This window comes from Lactuca virosa, chromosome 3 (assembly GCF_052849685.1).
Source record: "Lactuca virosa cultivar CGN04683 chromosome 3, Lactuca_virosa_CGN04683_v6, whole genome shotgun sequence".
Lineage (NCBI taxonomy): Eukaryota > Viridiplantae > Streptophyta > Magnoliopsida > Asterales > Asteraceae > Lactuca > Lactuca virosa.
The window spans coordinates 73,912,684-73,925,309 of record NC_136428.1 but is presented as its reverse complement, the minus strand read 5'-3'; the positions used below and the strand labels follow the sequence as shown (position 1 = coordinate 73,925,309).

At 34.7% G+C, this 12,626-nt stretch overlaps 1 long non-coding RNA gene across 17 annotated transcripts in view; it reads right to left on the bottom strand.

The window, feature by feature from the left end:
* Positions 1–12,626, bottom strand: part of LOC145165963 (uncharacterized) — an 86,084-nt gene that overhangs the window by 54,868 nt on the left and 18,590 nt on the right. Inside the window, exon 5 of one of the 17 annotated variants that reach the window (XR_013740283.1) lies at positions 2,030–2,049. The exons of 15 other annotated variants lie outside the window; for them this stretch is intronic. This is a non-coding gene — a long non-coding RNA (uncharacterized LOC145165963). Of the gene's footprint in view, positions 1–2,029; positions 2,050–12,626 lie in introns of those variants that run through there. One more of the 17 variants, XR_013740276.1, reaches the window with a different exon arrangement.

The following is a 12,626-nucleotide window of genomic DNA, read 5'->3' as shown; positions in this document are numbered from 1 at the left end:
GCGCTTTCAACACACTGACGATCTTCCTGCTGCTCCCACTGAGCATATGTTTTATCTTTGTTTGGACGACATGCATCATAAATAACTAGAATGAGTCTATCATGTGATGATCTCTCTTGAACTTAGTAAACATTTGCTTGATCATCATCTTGATGAATTTAAGTAGTTGAAACCTGAGATTTTGACAGAAGGTGAAAAGTTCTCCAATGACGATTTTGATGACTCCTTTGAAGATTAGTTTTGACATCATCAGATAAGGGGAGATTGTAAAGCCACACCTTATGATCTGATGAGTCATACACATAACACGTTGTCCATCAACAACTTCATCAATGACAACATGATCCTCATGATTTTAGTGATCATTTTGTATATTAGATTGATACTTTGTATATTAGGTAAATATACTATGTGATTATAGAATAGATATCTGATCCGTAATCCTAGTGATCAGTATCAGACTTTACATATATTAGAATATATCCCTAAAATAGTGGGATCTCCGTTTCTGTAATCGTATATAGTATACTATTAGGGTTAAACCCTAATAGAGCTTGGTGCCTCACTTTGTGAGAATGTTCTCTTTGTGAGAACCTTTTCTTAGTGAAAACATTTTTGTGATGATCCTTGTTCTTTTGCTTTTATGTACTCTTTGTTTTGTTTGTTTTTCATTCATTATTCATACTTGAGTGTATCCGATCAATACGAACCTTCAGTCATATGTTGTAGTTATGCCACTGTTGTGACTATGTCTTCAATGTGCTTATATTGAGTTTTTAGAGTTTGTAGTCATATAATCTTCCATTTTTGGATGTGAATCATCATGATTATCATTTCTTGAGTTTTTTTAGAATTTTTATATGGCATGTTATGTGCTGATTTATGTGATGAAGCTAAATTAGATGCCTTAGTTGATGATTATATGCAAATAAGTACATGCTTATATTTTAAAGATCTAATTAGTTCTATATAGGTAGTTTGTAGGTCTCTTGTCATGATTATACATTCTAGTGGATAGACTAAGGATCTTTTCAGGGATAGTGTGCTAGAACTGCATGTTTGATTAGCTACTTGACTATTGATTTGCTTGAGACATGTATCGATATTAATTCATTGTTAAGAAAATGCATTGGGATTGCATGCTCCTAGGATTAGATAGTCTCATATTGTTAGATTTTTCTCTATTGCACACTCATGTTTAAGTCCAACCCTTGTAGTGCAAGATCTTTCAGTCGAAGTACTTTTTAATTCTAGTGGCATGTAGTTAGTATTCATAAAATAGTTAGTTGACAATGATAGAAGTTTTTGTCCCCCAACGGGATAGCAGGATGTAATGGGATTCCTAATGATCTGGGAAAAGTGTTAGAATACGCTAGCGTAGGAATACACGTGATAAGGATCCTATAATGAGAGTCTAAGAAGATTAGCAGTGTGTGCTCAGGTGAGCACCCCTTTATGTGGTCAGAACATTTGGTAGTAAGTATTCACTAGGAAACTTTGAGACAGTTCTTGGAACGAGTACAAATATATGCGGAAGGTAGTATGGGCCCATACTATCGGAAGCACAAGATCCGTACAGGATCAGTAAGAGTCGAAGAGGTTTATGAGGAGTTGGTAGATAGTAGATAGTGTGGTATGATGCTATGGTTTGTTTGTAGCATGATTTCATCTCTATCGATATTATAGCTATGGTTGCCCGGATGAGGATGATTCTAGATTTGGTGCAGACCTAAGTGGCCTGATGGCTTGAGTCTGAGTATTGCAGGGATGTGCACTTCATGATGACCACTTGCAAACTTCCCTCTCCACTCCTACAGACAATTTCTCTAATCTCAATGTGTGGAATCAATTCTTCCAATCATACTGTAACATCCCAAAAATCAAGGTAAAATTTTCATTTTTAAAATCTAACCAAAAGTCATAATTTTTTACAAAACATAATTCTCAAAAGTAATAATAATGAATCTGAGTATCCCAAAATCAAATATCATAAAATCAGAACAAATGTGGACGATCACACATTTGCTTTCCCACGATCATCTGAAGTACCTAAAACATAAAACTTAAACTGTAAGCTAAAGCTAAGTGAGTCTCCCCAAAATACCCCACGTAACAAATTATATACAAACATGCATGTTGGGTCCACAATCATTGGACTAAATTACCCTCGGGTCCACAACCAACGGGTTGGATTACCCCCGACCCACAGTCATCGGATTGGATTGCCTCGACTCAATTAGCCATCGGACTGGAATGCCCAAGTCTGCCGGCTTACGCACATAGAAGTAAAGCCTCAACCCAAACCACACTATGTCGACATATGCAACAGATAAAACATATAACAGTAATATATAACCATGCAGATCTTAACAGATCACCACAACATAACAACATTCTAAACCATAGTAACAATCTACTGGGCCGACATTGGTGCCTTCGACCCGCAGTTACAGTAAGAAAAACTCACCTCACTGTCTGAAAAGATAGCAGAAAGAATGTTGCTCCAACTGTCAATTCTATGTATGTGTCCTCCGCATAAAAAATGGTGCTCGGATCGAGTCTATTTTTGAAAATTGGTATTTCATTTCAAAGAACTTTGTACATTAATTAGAATCGCTAGAAATTCGACGCACCCAAACACTCAGACAAACTACGTATCACCGAAAGAAGACAAACTAAAGTTCTGCTTCAGCAGATACACCACTCTAAGAGCCGGATATAGTGAACAAGTCATGATCTAACACAAATCGTCTAGATCTTGACTAAAAAAGGAGTCGATTCGAGCACTGTTCTTCATGCGGAGAAGGATACTTACAAGATTAAATTTTAACAACGTAAGCATAGATAATCATTAGAATTAAGAAGTATAAACCAAAAACACATTTGCTATACTCTCAATAAGCCCCAATTTAAGATCCATATAAATATTAACAATGACATTCATAGTGAGCAGATCAACGCCGACAAGACTTGTCAATGTTCTTTTATGCCCATTGACACCAATGAAGACACTATATGTTTTAAAATAAGGAGAAAACGGGAAATGTTTGCATACTTAGCTGCTTCGTACAATGTATTGTACATTACAATACTAGTTTCCACCAACAATATCAATGTCGCAGAACCAATATGAAAATGTATAATTGAAGGAGAAATTATATGGTCCGTAACAAGCATCTCTTTTTAGGGAAACACCTCCCCAAATCATCTGCTATTAGTAAAATGCAAACTAATGATGTTATTGTAATCTTGAATCTTATGAACACAATAAATCGGTCATACCTGTCTTAATTTCAACAACACCTTTTACAAAAAAAAATAATTGTAGAGATTGGCCATCGTTTCATTCAATTGGGTGAAATTTATGCCCGACGACGATTCAACAATTTTGTAAACTTGTTTCACATGATAGTAACAATCTGAATCTCAGTTATTTGATGAATTCATATTTTTAATTTAGTGTTAATATAGTGTGAAAGAAGTTTATAAAATAGTTTCGATCTTCTTCACACATAAATTTCACCAAATTGAATGAAACACCGGTCCATCTCTAAAATTATTATTTTGTTAATGATGTGGTTGAAGACCAAGACATGTATGATTGACTTACCATGTTCGTGAGATGCATGATAGCAGTAGCATCATTAGTTTTCATTCTCCTAAATTCAACTAATTTGGGGAGGTTATTCCGCCAAAAGAGATACTAATATCGACCATATATTTCTCATTAAATAGTACGTCTCTTATACTGGTTCCCGCAACATTGTTATTGTTATTGGACATTACTACTGTAATGTATAATACATTGGACGAAGAAGCTAAGTATGAAAACATAGCACTTTTTGTCCCCATTTTGGCATATCTAATGCATTCCTTGGTATCAAAGGACAACAAAAAAACATTGACAAGTTTTGCCGACGTTGGTTTGATTACTATACATGTCATTTTTCATACTTATCTGGAGCTTAAATCCAACCTTATTGATTGTATAGCAAAGTTTTTTTTGTTGTTGTTTTACTTCTTCATACTAACGATTATTTATGCTTACATGGTTAAAATCCCATCATGTATGTTTCTTCCGCATAAAAAATGGTGCTCGGATTGACTCAATTTTTGAAAATTGGTATTTCATTTCAAAGAACTTTGTACATTAATTAAAATATCTAGAACTTCGACACACCCAAACACTCAGACAAATTGCGTATCACCGAAAGAAGACAAACTAAAGTTATGCTTCAGCACATACACCGCTCTGAGAGCCGGATCTAGTGAACAAGTCATGATCTGACACAAAACATCTACATCTAGACTAAAAAGTGGAGTCGATCCGAGCATTGTTCTTCATGTGGAGAATGATACGTACAAGATGAAATTTTAACAACATAAGCATAGATAATCATTGGAATTAAGAAGTATAAAAGAAAAAAGACATTTCCTCTACTCTCAATAAGGCCGGATTTAAACTCCATGTAAATATTAAAAATGACATTCATAATGAGCAGACCAACGCCGACAAGACTTGTCAATGTTCTTTGATGACCTTTGACACCAAAGAAGACATTATATGTTTTAAAATAGGGACAAAAGGGGAAATGTTTGCATACTTAGCTTCTTCATACAATGTATTGTACATAACAATACTAGTTTCTAACAACAGTATCAATGTCGCATAACCAATATAAAAATGTACAATTGAAGGAGAAATTATCTGGTCCAAAACAAGTTTCTCTTTTGAGGGAAACGCCTCCCCGAATCAGATGCTATTATTAAAATGCAAACTAATGATGTTATTGTAATCATGAATCTTACTAACACCATAAATCGATCATACATGTCTTGGTTTCAACAACCCCTTTTACAAAACAATAATTGTAGAGATTGACCATCGTTTCATTCAATTGGGTGAAATTTATGCTCGACGACGATTCAACAAATTTGTAAACTAGTTTCACATGATAGTAACAATCTGAATCTCAGTTATTTGATGAATTCATATTTTTAACTTAGTGTTACTATGTGTGAAACAAGTTTACAAAATAGTTTGGATCTTCGTCAGACATAAATTTCACCAAATTGAATGAAACACACGTCCATCTCTAAAACTATTGTTTTGTTAATGATGTGGTTGAAGACCAAGACATGTATGGTTGAATTACCATGTTCTTGGGATGCATGATAGCAGTAGCATCATTAGTTTTCATTCTCCTAATTTCAACTGATTTGGGGAGGTCTTTCCACCAAAAGAGATACCGATTTCGACCAGATATTTCTCATTAAATAGTACATCTCTTATACTGGTTCCCGCGACATTGTTATTTCTATTGGACACTACTACTGTAATGTATAATACATTAGAAGAAGCAGCTAAATATGCAAACATAGCCCTTTTTGTCCCCATTTTGGCATATCGAATGTATTCCTTGGTGTCAAAGGACAACAAAAGAACATTGACAAGTTTTTCCGGCGTTGGTTTGCTTACTATACATGTCATTTTTAATACTTATCTAAAGCTTAAATCCGACCTTATTGATTGTATAGCAAAGGTTTTTTTTTTGTTGTTTTACTTCTTCATACTAATGTTTATTTATGCTTACACGGTTAAAATTACATCATGTATGTGTCCTCCGCATAAAAAATGGTGCTCGGATTGACTCTATTTTTGAAAATTGGTATTTCATTTCAAATAACTTTTTACATTAATTAGAATCGCTAGAACTTCAACACACCCAAACACTCAGACAAACTATGTATCACCGAAAGAAGACAAACTAAAGTTCTACTTCATAATATACACCGCTCTGAGAGCCGGATCTTGCGAACAAGTCATGATCTGACACAAATCATCTAGATCTAGACTAAAAAGTGGAGTCGATCCGAGCACTGTTCTTCATGTGGAGAAGGATAAGTACAAGATGAAATTTTAACAATGCAAGCATAGATAATCATTGGAATTAAGAAGTATTAAAGCAAAAAGACATTTACTATACTCTCAATAAGGTCGGATTTAAACTCCATGTAAATATTAAAAATGACATTCATAATGAGCAGACGAACGCCAGCAAGACTTTTCAATGTTCTTTGATGCCCTTTGACACCAAAGAAGACATTAGATGTTTTAAAATAGGGACAAAAAGGGAAATGTTTGCATACTTAGCTGCTTCGTACAATCTATTGTACATTACAATACTAGTTTCCAACAACAATATCAATGTCGCATAACCCATATAAAAATTTACAATTGAAGGAGAAATTATCTGGTCCAAAACAAGTATCTCTTTTTAGGGTAACACCTCCCCAAATCAGCTGCTATTAGTAAAATGCAAACTAATGATGTAATTGTAATCATGAATCTTACGAACACCATAAATCGGTAATACCTGTCTTGGTTTCAACAACACATTTTACAAAACAATATATGTAGAGATTGACCATCGTTTCATTCAGTTGGGTGAAATTCATGCCCGACGACAATTCAACAAATTTGTAAACTTGTTTCACATGATAGTAACAATCTGAATCTCAGTTATTTAATGAATTCATATTTTTAACTTAGTGTTTCTATAGTGTGAAACAAGTTTACAAAATAGTTTGGATCTTCGTCAAACATAAATTTCACCAAATTGAATGAAACACCGGTCCATCTCTTAAACTATTATCTTGTTAATGATGTTGTTGAAGACCAAGACATGTATGATCGACTTACCATGTTCGTGGGATGCATGATAGCAATAGCATCATTCGTTTTCATTCTCCTAAATTCAACTGATTTTGGGAGGTCTTTCCGCCAAAAGAGATACCGATTTCGACCAGATGTTTCTCATTAAATAGTACGTCTCTTATACTGGTTCCCGCGACATTGTTATTGTTATTGGACACTACTACTATAATGTATAATACATTGGACGAAGCAGCTAAGTATGCAAACATAGACCTTTTTGTCCCCATTTTGGCATATCTAATGCATTCCTTGGTGTCAAAGGACAACAAAACAACATTGACAAGTTTTGCCGACGTTGGTTTGATTACTATACATGTCATTTTTAATACTTATCTGGAGCTTAAATCCGACCTTATTGATTATATAGCAAAGGTTTTTTTTTTGTTGTTTTACTTCTTCATACTAATGATTATTTATGCTTACACGGTTAAAATTCCATCATGTATGTGTCTTCCGCATAAAAAATGGTGTTCGGATTGACTCTATTTTTGAAAATTGGTATTTCATTTCATAGAACTTTGTACATTAATTAGAATTGCTAGAACTTCGGCACACCCAAACACTCAGACAAATTACGTATCACCGAAAGAAGACAAACTAAAGTTCTGTTTCAGCAGATACACCGCTCTGGGAGCCGGATCTAGCGAACAAGTCATGATGTGACACAAATAATCTTGATCTAGGCTAAAAATTGGAGTCGATCCGAGCATTGTTCTTCATGTGGAGAAGGATACGTACAAGATGAAATTTTAAGAACGTAAGCATAGATAATCATTGGAATTAAGAAGTCTAAAAGCAAAAAGACATTTCCTATACTCTCAATAAGGCCGAATTTAAACTCCTTGTAAATATTAAAAATGACATTCATAATGAGCAGACCAACACTGACAAGACTTGTCAATGTTCTTTAATGCCCTTTGACACCAAAGAAGATATTATATGTTTTTAAAATAGATATAAAAGGGGAAATGTTTGCATACTTAGCTGCTTCGTGCAATATATTGTACATTACAATACTAGTTTCCAACAACAATATCAATGTCGCATAACCAATATAAAAATGTACAATTGAAGGAGAAATTATCTGGTCCAAAACAAGTATCTCTTTTGAGGGAAACACCTCCCCAAATCAGCTGCTATTAGTAAAATGCAAACTAATGATGTAATTGTAATCATGAATCTTATGAACACCATAAATCGGTCATACCTATCTTGGTTTCAACAACACATTTTACAAAACAATATATGTATAGATTGACCATCGTTTCATTCAGTTGGGTGAAATTCATGCCCGATGATGATTCAACAAATTTGTAAACTTGTTTCACATGATAGTAACAATCTGAATCTCAGTTATTTGATGAATTCATATTTTTAACTTAGTGTTTCTATAGTGTGAAACAAGTTTACAAAATAGTTTGGATCTTCGTCAGACATAAATTTCACCAAATTGAATGAAACACCGGTCCATCTCTTAAACTATTTTTTTGTTAATGATGTTGTTGAAGACCAAGACATGTATGATCGACTTACCATGTTCGTGGGATACATGATAGCAATAGCATCATTAGTTTTCATTCTCCTAAATTCAACTGATTTTGGGTGGTCTTTCCGCCAAAAGAGATACCGGTTTCGACCAGATGTTTCTCATTAAATAGTATATCTCTTATACTGGTTCCCGCGACATTGTTATTGTTATTGGACACTACTACTGTAATGTATAATACATTGGACGAAGCAGCTAAGTATGCAAACATAGCCCTTTTTGTTCCCATTTTGGCATATCTAATGCATTCCTTGGTGTCAAAGGACAACAAAACAACATTGACAAGTTTTGCTGACGTTGGTTTGCTTACTATACATGTCATTTTTAATACTTATCTGGAGCTTAAATCCGACCTTATTGATTGTATAGCAAAGGTTTTTTTTTGTTGTTTTACTTCTTCATACTAATGATTATTTATGCTTACACGGTTAAAATTCCATCATGTATGTGTCTTCCGCATAAAAAATGGTGTTCAGATTGACTCTTTTTTTGAAAATTGGTATTTCATTTCATAGAACTTTGTACATTAATTAGAATTGCTAGAACTTCGACACACCCAAACACTCAGACAAATTACGTGTCACCGAAAGAAGACAAACTAAAGTTCTGCTTCAGCAGATACACCGCTCTGAGAGCCGGATCTAGCGAACAAGTCATGATGTGACACAAATCATCTTGATCTAGACTAAAAAGTGGAGTCGATCTGAGCACTGTTCTTCATGTGGAGAAGGATACGTACAAGATGAAATTTTAACAACGTAAGCATAGATAATCATTGGAATTAAGAAGTATAAAAACAAAAAGACATTTCCTATACTCTCAATAAGGCCGAATTTAAACTCCATGTAAATATTAAAAATGACATTCATAATGAGCAGGCCAACGCTGACATGACTTGTCAATGTTCTTTGATGCCCTTTGACACCAAAGAAGATATTATATGTTTTTTAAATAGAGATAAAAGGGGAAATGTTTGCATACTTAGCTGCTTCGTGCAATGTATTGTACATTACAATATTAGTTTCCAACAACAATATCAATGTCGCATAACCAATATAAAAATGTACAATTGAAGGAGAAATTATGTGGTCCAAAACAAGTATCTCTTTTGAGGGAAACACCTCCACAAATCAGCTGCTATTAGTAAAATGCAAACTCATGATGTTATTGTAATCGTGAATCTTACGAACACCATAAATCGGTCATACCTGTCTTGGTTTCAACAACACCTTTTACAAAACAATAATTGTAGAGATTGACCATCGCTTCATTCAATTGGGTGAAATTTCAGCCCGACGACTATTCAAAAAATTTGTAAACTTGTTTCACATGATAGTAACAATCTGAATTTCAGTTATTTGATGAATTCATATTTTTAAGTTAGTGTGACTATAGTGTGAAACAAGTTTACAAAATAGTTTGGATCTTCGTCAGACATAAATTTCACCAAATTGAATGAAACACCGGTCCATCTCTTAAACTATTTTTTTGTTAATGATGTTGTTGAAGACCAAGACATGTATGATCGACTTACCATGTTCGTGGGATACATGATAGCAATAGCATCATTAGTTTTCATTCTCCTAAATTCAACTGATTTTGGGAGGTCTTTCCGCCAAAAGTGATACCGGTTTCGACCAGATGTTTCTCATTAAATAGTATATCTCTTATACTGGTTCCCGCGACATTGTTATTGTTATTGGACACTACTACTGTAATGTATAATACATTGGACGAAGCAGCTAAGTATGCAAACATAGCCCTTTTTGTTCCCATTTTGGCATATCTAATGCATTCCTTGGTGTCAAAGGACAACAAAACAACATTGACAAGTTTTGCTGATGTTGGTTTGCTTACTATACATGTCATTTTTAATACTTATCTGGAGCTTAAATCCGACCTTATTGATTGTATAGCAAAGGTTTTTTTTTGTTGTTTTACTTCTTCATACTAATGATTATTTATGCTTACACGGTTAAAATTCCATCATGTATGTGTCTTCCGCATAAAAAATGGTGTTCAGATTGACTCTTTTTTTGAAAATTGGTATTTCATTTCATAGAACTTTGTACATTAATTAGAATTGCTAGAACTTCGACACACCCAAACACTCAGACAAATTACGTGTCACCGAAAGAAGACAAACTAAAGTTCTGCTTCAGCAGATACACCGCTCTGAGAGCCGGATCTAGCGAACAAGTCATGATGTGACACAAATCATCTTGATCTAGACTAAAAAGTGGAGTCGATCCGAGCACTGTTCTTCATGTGGAGAAGGATACGTACAAGATGAAAAATTAACAACGTAATCATAGATAACCATTGGAATTAAGAAGTATAAAAGCAAAAAGACATTTCCTATACTCTCAATAAGGCCAAATTTAAACTACATGTAAATATTAAAAATGACATTCATAGTGAGCAGACCAACGCCGACAAGACTTGTCAATGTTCTTTGATGCCCTTTGACACCAAAGAAGACATTATATGTTACAAAAGGGGAAATGTTTGCATACTTAGTTGCTTCGTATAATGTATGTACATTGCAATACTAGTGTCCAACAACAATATCAATGTTGTAGAACCAATATAAAAGATGTACCTCCCCAAATCAGCTGCTACTACGAAAATGCAAACTAATGATGTTATTGTTATCATATGAACACCATCAATCGGTCATACCTGTCTTGGTTTTCAACCACACCTTTTACAAAGCAACAATTGTGGAGATTGACCATCTTTTCATTCAACTTGGTGAAATTTATGCCTGACGAGGATTCAACAATATTGTAAATTTGTTTTACATGATAGTAACAATATGAATCTGAGTTATTTGATGAACTCATATTTGTAACTTAGTGTTACTATTATGTGAAACAAGTTTATAAAATAGTTTGGATCTTTGTCATACATAAATTTCACCAAATTGAATGAAATGTTAGTCCATCTCTAAAATTATTGTTTTGTTAATGGTCTAAGACCAAGACATGTATGACTGACTTACTGTCACAACTAGCATTTTGGCTAGGAAATTCCGTCCTCATTAAGCAATAAATATGGTGAGACTCGTGCTAACACATTAGAAGTATACTTTATGGTTCCTAATGGACCATGAAAATATAAAATGCAAATCTCTCCATGTATCTCAAATCTCTCCCAAATCTCTCCAAGTATGTGAAATCTCTCCCAAATCTCTCCAAGTATGTGAAATCTCTCCAAGTATATGAAATCTCTCCAAGTATATGAAATCTCTTCCAAATCTCTCCAAGTATGTGAAATCTCTCCCAAATCTCTCCAAGTATGTGAAATCTCTCCAAGTATGTGAAATCTCTCCCAAATCTCTCCAAGTATGTGAAATCTCTCCCAAATCTCTCCAAGTATGTGAAATCTCTTCCAAATCTCTCTATGTACCTTCCTCGGTCGAAAACAGCCCAAAATCGAAGGAGAAAACCCAAAAGGACCCTCTTGGCCAGAATACCCTAGTCACTTCGGAACTCCTCTTGTTTTGGTCAATCTCGCAAGTCCGGAAGAGTGACTCCGGAATAAGCCTCGCTCCAGAAGACATCGCTTAAGACTACTTCAGAAGTTCTAGCCAGCCTTCGCATCTCCGGTCCGGACCTCCAGGCTTCGCTTGCAGCTTCGGAACTTGCCTGTTGACTCCAGAATCTTGGGAATGACTCCGGATTTTTGCTGAGAGGCTCCAGAACTTCTCTAAGTACTTCGGACCCTCGCAGGAACAAGCCTCCACTCCGGATTTTTGTCCATTTCAAACTTTTTCTTCATTTTGAGGCATTTTGACGTCGGGAATTCCTCCAAACTCGTGTTTTTCATATTTTAGACCCCTTAAACCCCTAATTTATGCCAAAATTGATTATTTTAAACATATTTATATAAAATAATACCCAAGATTTTTAAGGGATTCTAAGAAGATAAGGGTTGACTTTATGATGTGATGCAAATTCTTCATTTCCCATGCAATCCCAGTTAAACACAAAATATCCATGGGTAACCAAGCATTGTACACCAGTCCTCCAAGCAAGTGTCATGTCACCCTTATCCCCTCCTTCTTGAATACGTGAACTCCCTCATTTCCTCCCCATAATTCTACTTCTCACTTTCACATCCAGTAAACTTCTAAGAGTACTCTCAACTCCTTCAAGCTTCAAGTCCCACTCCTTCAAGGAAAATTGCCAAATTTTTGTAAGTGTTTCATCTTCTTTGACTAATTATTCTCCACATTATTCCTAAGATTTCATTATATTTACAAATAAAGTTATTCTTAGGATATTCTAAAGTTCAAAGAACCTTTCAAGTGTTGGAATTTGGAAGCTCCTTAACACTTCATCAAATCACCCACAAAAC